Source organism: Melanotaenia boesemani, chromosome 2 (genome assembly GCF_017639745.1).
Source record: "Melanotaenia boesemani isolate fMelBoe1 chromosome 2, fMelBoe1.pri, whole genome shotgun sequence".
NCBI lineage: Eukaryota > Metazoa > Chordata > Actinopteri > Atheriniformes > Melanotaeniidae > Melanotaenia > Melanotaenia boesemani.
Window position 1 is genome coordinate 35,856,249 of NC_055683.1, and position 16,275 is coordinate 35,872,523.

General features: G+C 39.0%; 1 long non-coding RNA gene across 1 annotated transcript; it reads right to left on the minus strand.

Moving 5' to 3' along the window:
• Positions 1-180: 180 nt before the first annotated feature.
• Positions 181-12,447, minus strand: LOC121630133. The gene is made up of 3 exons (XR_006008480.1): positions 12,321-12,447; positions 6,325-6,329; positions 181-193 (listed from the first exon to the last, which is right to left on the minus strand). It is a non-coding gene; the product is annotated as an uncharacterized LOC121630133 (long non-coding RNA).
• Between the last annotated feature and the right edge of the window lie 3,828 nt (positions 12,448-16,275).

Consider the following 16,275-nt stretch of genomic DNA (forward strand, 5'->3'; position numbering starts at 1 on the left):
TGGAGCCCTGATACCTATTGGGGCCAGAAAACAAGATAGTCTAGATACAGACTTCCAATCTGAGGGTAAAAGTAAACAAAACAATCGCCCTGACCTCCTTCCTTCCACAAGATATGACACATGAAAATAACCGTTCCTAAGATGTATTTTCCCCGACAGTGAACACCTCACAATCCTTCAGCGAAGTCTTTGACTTCCAAGAAAGCCCATCTCTTTTTATCCCACCTGAGGTCTCTGAAACGAAAACTTCTGTACAAAGTTTCACCAACTTATCTAATCTTATTGATTGGATGGACTTTATCTCAGTGCTTTCTGCATGCAGCCTGATGAGGTTTATGGGTCGCTTTTATGGCAGGGAGTTGTGTTCACAGTGAATTTCCCCCCTCGTTCTGCTCCTGAGTACTGGCAGTAAAGCAGATTAATCTTTCCGGGCATCTTGCCTGTTTCTCCCCTAACTCAGCGGCTGATGCTGCCTTTCTGTTTGTCTGCTTGCCTGCCCGTGTGTCGGAGTTTCCTGTGAATCACTGACAATGGGAGAATGACACTTTGATGGGTTTCACCTTGAGTTGGATGGTGCATGATTGATCTGACACCAGGAAAATGAAGAGGAGAATGAGAGTATATATCTCATCGTCAGCTAGCAGTGGTCTCTTGGGAAGAAAAGACCTTAATAGACATATTCATTTTAATAACTCTAATGTGTAGATTCACCCCTGAATATTGTTTGGATTCTTATAAAACCTACATGGTAGTGGCCATAAGGAAGAGGCAAACTATTAAACATGAGCTGCAGCCCTCCCGCATGTTTCTGCTCAGATCATACTCAGTATTCTCATCCCGACATTATATATCACTGCATTGCAATGTAACCTTATCAATGTCCATCAAATTGCTAGACAAGCTAACTCTTCAAATTTGTTCTTTATTGTGTGTGTCCTTGGCAGAGGTTCAAGGGAATAGTCTAATCTTTATGGAGATAAGGGATAACATTCATCAGCTTTCATTTACCTCATTCATATTCATCAGCTTTCTCATATTAACTCTATCCGCTCACCGTCCACTGTCAGCAAGATTTGGAGGAGTGTTTTGGACTGCTGAGACCAGTGAAAGTCTCAGATCTATGCTATGAGAACTTTATCAAACACACACACTCTGAACTTGCAGGGAGAGCAAACTTTATCTGACCCTCTCAGTCCTGCACAGAGATTCCAGTGGGATTCTCACTTTTTCTCCAAGAAGAAAAGTGAGTTTTCTTTTCTTTTCTTTTCTTTTTTTTGCCTTCAGCGCTCCCTGCTGTGGTACACCTTCCCCACACACAGAGCCAGCCAAACAGCCTCATCACTTTGAGCCAGAAAAATGTGTAGAGTGGTAACAATACATAAATTAAATCACTGCTCTGCTCACACTTTCGTGTTTTTAGTAAGGTGTCTGAGTCCAAACTTTTTAAGGGATAAATGGGCATTAAATATTCTGTAAAACTCTTAAATTAAATTATTGGAAATTGATGTTTGATTTCTTTTAAAAGTTTTTACTTTTATGAGCTTTTATGGTTTATTCTAAACAAATACTCATAAACTCATGAGACTAAAGGGAAGAGTAGCTTAACTCAGAAGTCATAAACTTTTAATATCTGTGTACAGAAATGTAAGATTTTATTTTTTTATTCAGAGCACCTGCTTTGATTTACCTTGAATTATTTACCATAACATAACATAAACAACAATCTCCCAGACACTGTATCTCCACTTCTTTTTTTATGGATGATTCACCTCGCTTTACCATTTTCATTCTGTCAGTGTTGGTATAAATAAATAAAAAAAAAAAAACATCACAACTGCCATACTGTTTCAACCATACAGTGAGAATATATACAACTATACAGATGGACACAAAAATTACAAACCTCATTTGTAGATAAACAGATGAAAAGCATAATTGTCAATAGGTTTAAACCTTTATTTAACAGACACGAGTATAGATAAATGATTCTCAATGTCTGCAATGATCAGCTTCACTGTATTTAGAAGATATCAACAAATTAAAATATGATGCAGCAACACACTCAAGAAAACCAAAAACATCAGGATGAAGGCAAAAAAATAAAAAAAAGTTTTAGTGAATACAGAGTGATGGTGATCTGGAAGATACTACTTTCATCAGATGAGTTGTAGACAGGTGAGGGTGTCAGGATTTGGTATAAAAGATTCATCCACGGAAAGTTCGGTATTTCTAAGCAAAAACTGACTGAAGCTCACCACTTTGCAGCAAACTCAGTTACAGAACCATCTGGCATTTCCAAAATAAAAAAAGTTTCTCAACGACAGAACTTTGGTCTTGCAGCATGTTATGTCCCACTCTAGGGTTGTGGGAAGGAGTAACAAAAGGAATGCTATCGATAGGTGTTAAAGTTAAACCAAGCAGATTTTTATTGTGGTGAGTGTAAATAAAGATTAAAACCAGGTGTCAAACATAATCCAGTGTTGGGGTTAGAGGAACTGCCGAAAGAAAAGTCAAAATGTTATTATTAAACCTATACACAAAAACCGCCAGGTAAAACAAACTAAGATAAACAAAAGGTGCACTTAAACCGACGAACTTAACGAAATACCAAAAGTGCAGCAGTCCCAATAATCTAAGTGAACACAATCACCAACAAACAGCCTAAACTATCCCAACACGACACAAACAAAAGTTTAACACAAAAGTTAACAGAATGGTTAACGAAACGGCAGAACACAAACTAACTCAAAGCGAAGCCAAAAACAAGCTGTGTGTCACGAAGGTAAAGCCCAACCCAAACGAGACTACAAATTACTCCCACCAAGGGAAAACACAAACAGCCAGGGTTTAGCCCTGCTGGAACCTCCAAGTAGTCTGCAACACAAAAGGCTACCATTTATGCACAGCAAACACACAGACTGGCCACGCCACCAGAATTCTGCCGAACTTAGGGAAAGCCGTCTGTGCAGTTCGGCCTCTCCTTTCTAAGGTGAGGGGAAGCAGCCTGAGCTGTCCAGCTTCTTTTCTGGGTTTCCAGCAAGCTGCAACATGATTGGCTGGGCATTTAGCCAATCAGCGGGGAGGAGACCGGGGCGCGCCTGAACCAGCCACTCCAAACAGACATCAGGGCCTGGCATTTGCAAACCGCATAAGCCCCAGCTGTCTGCAATGAGTGGTGCCCTTAACACAGCATTTACAGAGCAGAATGTTGTAAAAAAAAAAAAAAACAACAAAAAAAAAACAAGCAAAAACAAAACAAACTAATCTGTGAGGAAACAACAAGGAGGACAGAAGCAACTGTTGGATGACCTTTTAGCCCTCAACCCGCACTGCAGGAGCAACTGTCATGCCACATGGACTCAGGAGGACCTTGGAAAACCATTTTCAATAAACACAGTCTACTGCATCCAGTAATGGAACTGGAAACCGGATTACACAAGAAAGAAGTCATATACTATCCTGTATGAATTCGGCACAAGAACAGCAGAAAGTTCTGTGGACATCTTAGATGGATGTGTCCTGTGGTCTGATAAGTCCACATCACCTGCTTGTCGGCAACAAAAAAGTCCCCCATGGACATCATATCATCTTATGTATGAAGGTACAATTGATAGAGAGGTGGATACTTTCTTAATACAGTGAAGTTGGTCAGTGAAGACTAAAATAATTTCTTTGAACTTGTGTTTATTAAAACAAACACATGAACAAAATGCAGATTTTAGTTTTTATTGAATTTTATTGAATGTGTTTTTAAACGCACAACAGATAAATGAACACATTTCCATCATGCTCTGTAAAAAAGAAAACAAAAAAAAAAAGAAAAAACAAAAACAAAAGTGTTTGTTATTTTTCAACTTTAATGCTTCCTGGATGCTGAGATTTATTGTAATCATTATAGAACGGATCTCAATGTCAGCAGAAATGTTAAAAAAAGATGCTTTAAAGAAAGTTTCAGTGTTTTGCCTCTTTGAAGTCGAGATAAGTAAATCACATTTTTTCATGCAGATTCATGAGTGTTGTCAGGTTATAAACTATTACCTAACTCTCCTCACAAACAGGCAAAAACTTCCAGAACACACACCAAAATGTCTCTTAAATCAGAATTGCTGATGAAAGACGAGCACGATCCAGCTGTAAAATCCATAAACATAACCACCCCTCTTTGTAGGTTGAAAATAAATCCTCGGCTGCATCTGTATTCTGTTCACTTTGGAGTTTGAATCTCAGGCTGCTCGGCTTCCTGCTGTGATTGGAAGTAGACCATCAAGTTCATGCCAGCGTGCCAAGATCGATGTGTTTTGAATTGTGTGCAAACAAACTTTTAATGCATGAATGGCTTATTATCAGGTTATGTGCAAGTAGGTCCAAGCATAAAACTCCAAACCACAGGAAAACTCTGCTGGAAGTATACTGTACTCACACATGTTCCCTCTAAATAACTGTTACAAATACGACAATGCATGGCAACGCTTTAACAGCTTGTTCGATAGAGTTAATTGCTGTCATGCTGGAGAAAACCACAGTGTGCTTTTTACTAGGTTTGGCTGGAAAAATGAGATGGCTGAAAGTGAAATCTAAACCGTGTGTGTAACCTTAAAACTGTTGTCAAGATGTTAGTGTATGCAGGTTTTTACATCCAGCTGCATCCAGGTCTTTATACTATAATAATGTTTTTTTCTGAATTATGGTCATTATATAACAGCTCATTTAGCAGCTGATATATTTGTTGGCAGCATCACAGCAGTCAGGTTTATGTTTTTATATTTCAAGGCCGATAAAACACTGATGATGTCAAACCTTTTCATCACGTTCACATTTTTTTTTCTTCAATTATCTGATTTGAAGATATTCATGTGTAAAATACACTGGAAATTTTATCAGGTCCACCTTGCTGAACAAAATACAGGTTGGACCCCCTTTTTCCTCCAGATCTCCCTTTATTCTTGGTGTCATAGATTTAACTAGATGTTGGAGACATTCCTCAGAGATTTTGCTCCTTATTGACATGACAGCATCACACAGTTGCTGCAGGTTTGTCGGCTGCATCCATGATGAGAATCTTCCGTTCCACCACGTCCCAAAGCTGCTCTACTGGACTGGGATCTGGTGACTGTGGAGGCCGTTGGAGTCCAGTGAACTCATTGTCATTTTTAAGAAAACAGTTGGAGATGATCTGAGCTTTGTGACATGGTGCATTATTCTGCTGGAAGTAGCATCAGAAGATGCTACACTGTGGTCATAAAGGGATGGACATGGTCAGCAACAATACCAGCAGTCTTAAGCATTGATCCAAGGCAGGATGGATCCATGTTTTCATGTTTCCACCAAATTCTGACCTACCATCTGAATGTGGAGCTGAAAAAGAGACTCATCAGACCAGAAAAGCCGCAGATTTAAACTGATGAGGAATAATGAGATGTAAGAAAGTACGAAAAAAAAAAAAAAAAAGGAGAAATTTAGTGAAAACTGAAGTTAAAAATACAATATCGTAGATGTTGTTGGGACTAAAACAGTTCAGAACCTGAATTCTGCTTGTTGGATTGAAGGCCTTGTTAACAGTCTGTAACAGGGGTGTTTCAGGAGTAACAATGATAACTGGATCCTCTGTGGAGAGGGAAGGATCCCAACCAACACCCACCTCATTTTTCAAACCTTTACCAGAGACTGCTTGTATTAACAAATGCACTGTTTTACAGCTGTGAAGGTCATGTTGACATGCTCACATTCTGCTGATATTTCACCTGAATCCTCTGTAGGACAACCTCACCAGGAGAAATAGACCTGCACAGTTTTACAATATTTTCAACTTACTCCACAGCTGGAAGGTGACAGGCATGTTTAGTATCTGTTGTGTGCATTTTGGATTGGACTGGATTGTATAGCAAAGGTAATTGGTTCTTTAAGGTGAAGATTATTAAAGATGATCTAAGATCTGTCAGTCGGCGTCCTCGGTGGACATATCCCTAAAACAGTGTGCAGTGACTCCGAAACTTAATTTTATTTAGGTGGTGGTTGTTTTAATCATGTATGTTTGCTTTAGTGGATAAAAACAGATTTATTTACTGTTTTACTCAGACTTCAGTGTAATCAAGGTGATTATTTAATTCTCTTTATTGCAACTGTTGTCAGTAAAAGGAAACGCATCAATACTTCAGATTATACTTGTATTTAGGACTACGTGTGTAGCATATTTATATACAAAAGTCAAAGTGCTATACATTAAACATTAAAAGAAATGTGCAAAAGAAACTTTAAAATGTACATTAATAATAGAAGATTTAAAACAAACAAAAAAATGAAAAGGAAATGGAATATAAACCGAACAGGATCTCTCTACAGTGCCGTCGTATAAGGGGGAAAGGTGATGACAATTCTAAGGGCCCACAGTCCATTAGGGCCCACACACACCCCAGGCTCTATGACTAAATTATTGCTTAGGTATAACTAATATAATGCATGTGAATTTAAACAAAGCCACAAAGTCATGCAATATTGTAGTTTTTATCATTTCAAGAACCACCTCACAAAAATAGTTTGGTCCACGGTTTGTTTTTCCTTATGGGAATATGTGCAAAGCTAACTCCTGCATTTTAGGGGGGATAAGATGATGACTCCCCGAAAAACACAAATCTGGAAACCAGAAAAGACTTGAGAGGGAGGCCAGAAGTATGAGCAGCAGAGGAGGGGCCCAGAATATTAAGCATGTCTTCTCTAAGAGTGATGAGAGTAAAAGTATCGAGGGCTTGATCATTCATTCATTGTCTGTAACCACAAACCTTAGATGGGTCGCAGGGGATGGAACCATAACTGACCAAATTCAGACGCCGCTTGAGTATAAATCTGCCTTTAACTGTCATCGGGTGAGAGGTGGGGTACACTCTGAACAAGTCGCCAGTTCATTGTAGAGCAACGATTCCTACTGTAGCTAACTGAACGTTACTAATTTGGAGGCCAACTGCAGTGGACTGTGTTTCACACACTGTCTCTTTGTCAGCGCGACTGGAACAAAAAGACAGATGATTTAATGGGGCGGGTTCTGTGAGGAGTTTGCATGTTCTCCCCGTGTATGCGTGGGTTCTCTCCGGGTTCTCCGGCTTCCTCCCACCGTCCAAAGACATGCATGTTAGGTTAATTGGACACTCTGAATTCTCCCTAGGAGTGAGTGTGTGTGTGCATGGTTGTTTGTCTCTATCTGTGTTGGCCCTGCGACAGACTGGTGACCTGTCCGGGGTGTACCCTGCCTCTCACCTGTTAAAATGCTGGGATAGGCTCCAGCTCACCCGTGACCCGAAATGGAATAAGCGGTCAAGATAATGGATGGATGGATGGATGGGTTCTGTGAGGACTGAAAACTGGAAGAAGAGATGCTGAATCCAAATGTCTACTGTTAAACTGAACTAACCTGCCACAACAGCACAAAATCAGTGCTCCAGTAACATAAGCATTCACTCAGTTATGTAGCTACATTGAATTGTATTATGACACATTCAAGTTCTGCTCAGTAATTATGAGCATTAGGCGAAGGTCAGTTACGTTATTATGTGTTCAGATCTAGTCTAGTAAAATTTTGCGATTGGTGGGACATTTTAATAGCCTAAATGAAAAAAAATAATAATAAAGAAGTTAAATGTTCAAATATTTTTTTGTTGTTTTCACAGAAATATAAAATAAAAGACACCAAATACTTCTTGCCTTACAAGGGAGACATCACACAATTATTTTTCCCCTCTTACATGAGAATTTACTGACACTAAACTGCTTTTGACATAGGTCTTATGCAGGAGGTCATTTTACAGAGCTTGACCTCCACATACATGGCAAAGTGAAAGTGTCTGCATAGAGCTATGGGAGACCAGGGACAGTTGTAACAAGGGACGGTTGTAACACCTTCAATTCCTCCAATCAGAAACAAGCTAGAGCGATGACACTCACTTTGCACATGCTCAGTTAGATTGTCTTCTTGCTAGCAAAGAAAGAGCTACTTTGGAAGTTCACAGACAAAGTTAACACCAAAAGTGTTTTTTTTGAGGTAAAAGTTTAACTTTTCTATCAGATGTATTTTTTGGATACTGTTCTGAGTTTAAATAACTAGGAATCCAAACAAATATTGTTAGAATCACTGTTTTAAAAGCTAAAAATAGAAATTGATTGCATGTGTTAAATTAGCTGTCAAGCTAGTTTAAATGAGGTTAAATCATGGATGGTCACACAGGGACGGTTGTAACGCCTTGTTACAACCGTCCCTGTGTGACCATGTAAACCAGGTCAGTAATTTTTATTTATATTTTAAAATCATAGATCATCATTATAACAAAAAAGAATTAGGAAAATACTAGGTAAATGAAACAAAGCGTTTGCTTACAGCATGCCTAACATCAGAAAGAGGAAGACAGATAGGGGAGTCCCACTTTTTCTGCTGGAGAGGGCTTCAGATGAGATAAAGCAGGGCAAATCAGTGAGGGGAGTGGCCAAATCATATGGCATTTGCCATTTGCCATGTGACCCTGTGTCGCTTTCATAAGAAGAGGAAGAAGCTGGAGTGCCAGGGATCGAATTCACTTCCCAGAGTAGGGTACTGGACTCCCAAAAGGGTTTTCTCCACAGAACAGGAAATCCTTCTGAAAAAATACCTGATGGAGGCAGCTGATTTGTACTATGGGTTGTGCCCAAAGGAGGTAGGCTAGCCTACATATTAAGCTAGAGTTGGCTATTTGTAGACTTTTCTACTTATTTACAAAGGTTTATGATATATGCAATAGCCTACAAATAAACTTGCTTGCTATAGGCCTGTCATGTACAAGACTATTCAAAGTGACTTACATAAAACATTGAAAAAATATCTTAATTTCATTTTAGGTACGAAGGTTTGCCTATGAGTTAGCAAAGGCCTACAACTGTCACTATCCTGAAACCTGGGCAGAAAAAGGGATGGCTGGAGCTGACTGGTTTACTGCTTTTTTGAAAAGGCACCCAACTCTTTCCATCAGAAGCCCTCAGCCTACCAGCCTCTTGCGGGCAACAAGTTTCAATAAATGCAATGTCAACAAGTTTTTTGACAACCTGTCAGCTGTCCTGACCAAACACAAATTAGATGCCCAAGCCATCTGGAATATGGACGAGACAGCCATCACCACTGTCCAAAATCCTGAAAAGACTGTGGCCAGAAAAGGAGTTAAGCAAGTCGGCGCAGTGACGTCTGCAGAACGGGGTTCTCTCATCACACTTGCATGTTCTGTAAATGCCTTGGGGAATTCCATCCCACCACTGTTCATATTCCCCCGCAAAAAGTTCCAGCCTTTCTTTACCAACAATGGCCCTCCCGGCTGTATTGGTACGGCAAATGGGTCTGGGTGGATGCAAGAGGAAGACTTTTTGGTCTTCCTCAGGCACTTCCAGATTCACACCAAGTCCTCACTGGAGTCAAAAGTGCTGCTACTTCTTGACAATCATTCCTCCCACCTTTCTGTGAAGGGAATCGATTTTTGCAAGAGCCATGGGATCATCCTTCTCTCATTCCCCCCACACTGTTCCCATAAGCTGCAGCCCTTAGATCGCAGTGTGTATGGGCCACTGAAAAGGTTGGTCAACAACTGCTGTGACAGCTGGATGAAAGCTCATCCAGGAGTCACAATGACCATTTATGATCTGCCAAACATTGTGAAGAGTGCACTTCCCCTGGCTGCAACGCCATCAAATATTCAGGCAGGGTTTGCATGAACTGGAATTTGGCCTTTTCAAAGAGACGTCTTCAGTGAAAATGAATTTGCACCATCTCTTGTCACAGACAGTCCACTGCCAGCGGTAACACCAGAGGTTCCATCATCCACTGCAGCTGCATCTACAGTGGATGCAGCTGCACCCACACCCAGCAACTGTATGGAGCATGCAGCTCCAACACCCACTGTGGCAGTGGGATCCTCCATGCCACTTGCAGCATCCTTCCCTGTCGTACCATGTGTGGTGCCTGAGCATGAGCCATCATCCTCTGCTATGGATACAACCTTTTCACCTGTGTCGATCCGTCCACATCCCAAAGCTGGACCACGAAAGCAGACAACAAAGGGGAGGAAGAGAAGAGTGACTGCTATACTTACAGACACACCCATAAAACAACAGCTGGAGGATGAGAAAAAAGGATCTAAAGCAAAGAGAAAAATGAATTTCACCAACAAAAAACCCTCCAAACCCAGCAAGAAGAAAAAAATTTAGGACACATCCTCTGATGATGAAGAAGACTACTGCATTGTGTGCCTGGAGAGCTACTCCAGGTCAAGGGAAGTCTGGCTCCAATTTTGGTCCTGTAAAGCCTGGGCCCACAAGGAATGCACAGCTGGAGGTGACTTTTACACTTGCCACAACTGTGAGTCAGAATGAACACCCCCACCCCACCACCAACCACCACCCCTCCACACCCAGCCATCAGTTTACTTCTTCAAACAGTTCTACAGGCTTCATAACGATCTTCCCCTGAGACTGTGGTGAAACAAATCCTCACCTCTGTGATTTTGCAGTCAGTGTTAAGAGTTTAGTGTATTCTCAATGTTAGCTGAGATTTGGTTTCTGTTTCTGTTCTACCCATTAAATATTTTTTTTGCATTACAGTTGACAGCGTCCCCTCTTTTTTGTCAGGCAGTGTGAAAGAATGAACAGTGATAATCTTTTTTTATTTTGAGCATTTAACTTATTAATCATGTATATTTTAGACATGTTACAACCGTCCCTGGCATGTGTTACAACCGTCCCTGTGCACTGGGACGGTTGTAACAGTGGATTGTCTGCATTTAAATCAATTTTGCAACCTATACATATTTCACAAAACCACTTAAATTGATTGTTTCAGTAGTAAACACATTGAAGTTTATAATATAGCAAATTGGCTGCTCTGATGTAAATGGTTTTTGAGTTATTAAAAAAAATCCCAAAAAGTGTTACAACTGTCCCTGGTCTCCCCTACTGAGAAGCCCGTTTAGATTTTTTGTATTCTTCATCAGTTTCCATGAAAAAAATATTTAATGTTCACAAAAGCAATATATAATGGATCAATAAGCCTTTATGCTCTGCTGCTTCAGAATCAGAAATGACCGCTTCTTCTGAGTCCAACCCTCAGGTTGGACTCAGAAGAAGCGGAGATGGAGATGAAGGTCTGAAGCAGACCTTCATCTCCAGCAGTCCAATGATGCCTTTGAGGGTGACTGGGTGAGATACACTGGTTGGCTGTTTTGGTTTGTTAGTGAACTGCTGTACAATTGGTAATTACCAAGACATTAATCAACCCATAAGCTATTTCAATTATATAATCAATAGCAAAATAGAGGCTAAATTTATTTATAACTCAACTTAAGTCACTGTCCTTGGTGTTGACAGAGCCAGGCCCATGTCCCCAAAGCAGGGCTCCTTCAGATAGCAAAAGGATTTGTTTAAGGGACAAAAAAGGGCCACTTTAAGTTACTGTGTTTTTTACACATCAGTGCTTGATGGTTACCCACTACCTATTTGTTGAGTGTTTTATTGAAAATATATTTGCAACCAGACATGTAATATTGTGGTTTAAATAGTTATGGGTACCATAGCATGAAAATCAGAGAAATGAAATAACTAATAATGCATCATTTACATAATAATACAACTACTACATTGTAAAGAAGAAAACAAATTGGGTGCAATTCATCAGGCACCATCAAGAACACTGAAAAACATAATAATACAGACAAAAAACTAGACAACAATCCTGGGTAGAGGGGCCGATGGCGATATTCTTTCTGGGGACCCAGAGTTCCTAGTAACTGCCCTGTCTGTCCATCTTGGCCAAAAAACCAACCCAAACTGGTGTTAACCATAAATCTGGACCTTCTACTGTTTTATCATCATATTTAAGTGATGTGAATAGAAACATGGAATTTCTTATCTAAAATTGTAATCCACACACTCGTCACTCTGAGTCTTGGTTTTGTTTTGACAGCAAGAAGGACAAAGGACTGCTAAACGCAACTTAATTCAACTTCATTACCGGGAACAATTTCCTTCATGCACCACTTCGCCTTCTCTTTTCTCTTCCAGTAGAAGTTGCAGTAGCATATAGAACAGATGAAGTGCAATAAAAGTTACAAGCAAAGTACAAAAGAAACATTGAAAAGTACATATTTTTTTAAGAATTAAACCAAATTTAAAAACAAAAAGTGAATTGAGTAAAAACAGAACAAGATCTGTCCATAGCTGTGTCCCAACTCAGGGTCTGCACACTTCGAAGTGTGGATTTGTCGGCTATACATCATCGTGGTGCACCAAGCACTGTCCCAATCCGAAGGAGCCTCCAAATTCACCCTACAAATCGGCACTTTGTTTGGCCTCAGACGAAGGCTGCTGGTGATGCATCCTTTGCGGCCTCTCTTCTCCCAGAATTCGTTGCGCACAAGATGGTGGTGAATGAGCAACCAAGCTCAGAAGTTTTTTTTTGTGTGTGTGTGTGTATGTGTGTGTGTTTTTCAACTACACTTCAGTAGAAACATGACAAAATCAAGAACATTAAAACATGGTGGTTAAATGGTGACATTAAAATTCTGAAATATTTTATATTTTTAAGGGATTAATGAAGTGTCTACTGGCTGGAGAACAACAGAGCCTCATTACCCAGTTGGTGTTAATGTTCACTAAAGTGTTCTATGATATGCAAAAAGTAATTTCATTGGTTTAAGTGATTCAACGTCGTTGCTATGTTGTTGCTATGGGAAATTCTTGTTGGCTAGGTAGACTGTTTCATTTCATTAACGTTTAGCGGAGTGTGTAGACTACGGAGGACACTCGGTAGCCTACCTAGTCTGCACACTCTAAAGTGTGCAGACCCTGAATGGGACACAGCTCATCTCAGCAAGAATTTCATCCATTCTGGTCCTCCACTGTTATACAGGCTCAATGCAGTCATAAACACTTTGTGGTTGCAAATGAATGTTTATTTGTAAATCAAGCTATGTCAACTTATTTCAATTCAAGTTAATCCGTAGTAAAGAATTTATGACTGTAAACACAGATTTATAAAGAAAAATAGAAATGCTGTTTCAAACATCAGTTCGCAGATCCAAAGCAAAGAAAAAACTTATGTTCAATTCTGAAGGTGCAAACACAGATTTTTTTTTACCTTTTTGACCATAAGTCTTCCCAATCTCTACTGTTTTATAATTACATTTGCTAATTCTGTACCCCATTTGGATGATGTGAACAGAAATACAGAATTCTGTATCTATAATATCACTAAACATGCTCATCACCACGAGTTTTGGTTCTGTTTTGATGGCTGTTTCAAAAGAGAAAATTTACTTCTGATTTAGTAAAGGCAAATTGTTCAGATTAGTTCCCAAACATCAGTTTCTAAATGCACAACTCCCAGAGCCACCATCTGACGTTAGTCTCCTGCTGCAGTGGTATGCATATTTTAGTAATTAAAAATTCTAGCAGCAGAGGGGCTCTACTTCTGTAATGACTCTTTTTATTAGGAGATCAATTAAAATTAATGACTATTACTCTGTGGTAATTTACAGCTTGCAATTTATATCAAGAGAGAAACGTATCACTTAAAACATGTAACAGGTTTCAGTCTAAAACTCATTTTTGAATGTATTGTGAATCTTCTTGTATATTTCTCTGTAATATTGTCATCTTTGATATTTCTGTGAATGTGGAAAGACTTGGTGTTGTCTTTTTCACAATTTTTTCATTTTAACTTTGGCATTTTTGACACCTTTCTGCACTTTTTCAGCCTTTTGCTGTTTCATGGAGATACCCGGGAGGTTGACTTGTGTTAATAAGGAAAAACTGCTCCACCAACTCAATTTCCATAAACATGAAACATCATTATTAGAACAAAAAACATGATAATGTTACTATCCTTTAAAACAATGTCAGAAATTCTTCATAAAGTCTTTTGGGAATTAAAATGTTTTAAAGAATGTGAATGAAACTTTATTTGTATTGCATTTTTCAGACATAGCAACCAGGTGTAAACATACATACAAAGAAACATAATTTAGAGCAAAGATAAGAGCATAGCAGGATGCATAAAAACAGCTTCTCCAAGCACAGAAGACAAATACAAGTTAAAAGAATAATAATGCAGCACAAAAACAAAAGAATAGTTAAATGCAAGAGTTAAGATACGTTTTAAGAAGTAAATTAACCTTTTAAAGCCCGACTTAATAGAAAATGTGGCAAAAAGACACTTTTTTTAAATATAAAGTCTTTATTTGACTTGGAAGGTGCATAAAAAAAAGCAACTTCTCCATGTTTGGTCCTAACTCTGGATATAGAAAGCAAGTATTACCTGATGAAATAAGCTGCCTGGAAGGTCCAAAAATCTGCTTTTTGTTGGAAAGGGAGCCAGCGTAAAGACCTCAAAACAGGAGTGATATGATCCTTATTTCTGGTGTGAACTCGAGCAGCTGCATTCTGGATCAGTTGCAAATGTCTGATCAACTTTTGTGGTAAACCTGTGAATCGACTGTTACAGTAGTCCAGCCTGCTGAAAATAAATGCATGAACCAGTTTTTCCAAGTCACTCTGACACATAAGTCCTTTAATCCTGGAATTATTCTTCAGCTGATAAAAGGCAGTTTTTGTAGGTGATTTAATGTGACTGTTAAAATTCGGGTCAAAATCCAGAATAACATCTACGTTTCTGACTTGATTTGTGCACCTTAACATTGTTTGTTTTGTACCAAAAATAATCACATTTCAACTGTTCCTGTTCAACTGTAAGAAATGAGAACATATCCAGTTATTTATTTCCTTAAACGTAACGAGGTCTTATAGAGGACTGCAATTCCCTGGTTCTATGGTTGTATATATTTGTGTGTTATCTGGTAACTAATCTTCTTATCTTTTATAATCAGAATGATTGGAAGAAAGTAAATGCTGAATAGAAGAAGCCCCAGAATAGATCCCTGTGGTACTCCACATGTCATTTTTCTGTGCTCAGGTGTGCAATTGCCAACACCCACCAAGTAGTCTTTATTTATTTGTCAAATATGATTTAATCCAGTTTAGTGCCGCCAAAGAGACCCAACAAATCGTACAGTCTATTCAATGGTATATTATGATCAGTTGAGTCAAATGCTGCTCGCAGATCCAATAAAACTAAGATAGAGGTGTTGCCTTTGTTTGTGTTTAAATGAATGTCCCTTATTACTTTAACAAGAGTAGCTTCCATGCTATGCACGGAAACCTGACTGGAAAATGTCAAAGTAGTTTAATTAGTTTAGTAGTTTAGTTAGAATTTGGTTCAGCTGTTGATAGAAAGCTTTTTCTATTATTATAGTCATCAATTGGGAGTTTGATATCTGCCTGTAATTCTTTATTTGAGATGGATCCAGATTGATCTTCTTTAATAGTGGCTTGATAGCTGCTGTATTTAGAGCCTATAGAAAGACACCTAACAGAAGAGATGCATTAATAATCTGCAAGAGGTCAGGGGCTGAACAATCAGAAAAATTCTTAAAAATGTTTGCTGGAAGAATGCAGTTTTCTGCTTTTAGAGTTTCAGACTAGTACAGAAGTCAGTGTTCTTTGTTTTGTGGTTTGTTCTTGCTGCTCTGAACATCACAGTTACAACCAAAGCCTAACCCAGAAGAAGGCCCGGAATACTAAGGTTGTAACCGTTATGACTTTGCTTTTGGGGTCTGAGCTGTTCCTTAGAAGCCTTGAGCTTTGCATTTGGCTGTCTGCTTCTTGGCTTGTTTTGTAGCCAGAAGTGACTTTTGCTTATTTGGAAAGCAAGGTACTGTAGAGCTGCAGAGCGACTCATAAAACCTGGAACCATGAAAAGAATGTATCTTTGAGGAGTCATATCTGTTTGATGTTGGCATTATTTTCAGAGACACCACCTGCACGCTGATCCTTCCAGATCATTATTATACCATAATGACTTGCAGGAAAATTGTATGGAGTTAGTAAAACTTGTCAGAAGTTTTTGAATGGAAGAGTAATTAGCAGGTTAAGATTCTATGATTTTCTTCTAATGTTACAGGAACCAAAAACAGACTTCAAATGTACTCAGTATGAGACTTTAATATATCAGGAGACAGGAAAGAAACCCTGAAATGAATGTATATGATGCTGCTTTCATGTTTCCATATCCAGCCGTCATTTTTGGAAGATAAATTAGGGTGTCTCAGTCTAAAAGCTTTTGATCAGAATTTGTCTGCTGACCCATAATAAGTAGTTTTCCCAGGCTTGAGCAGAAATATAGCCATTTTCCTGGCTGCACCTTATAAACATCTTTCTACAAAA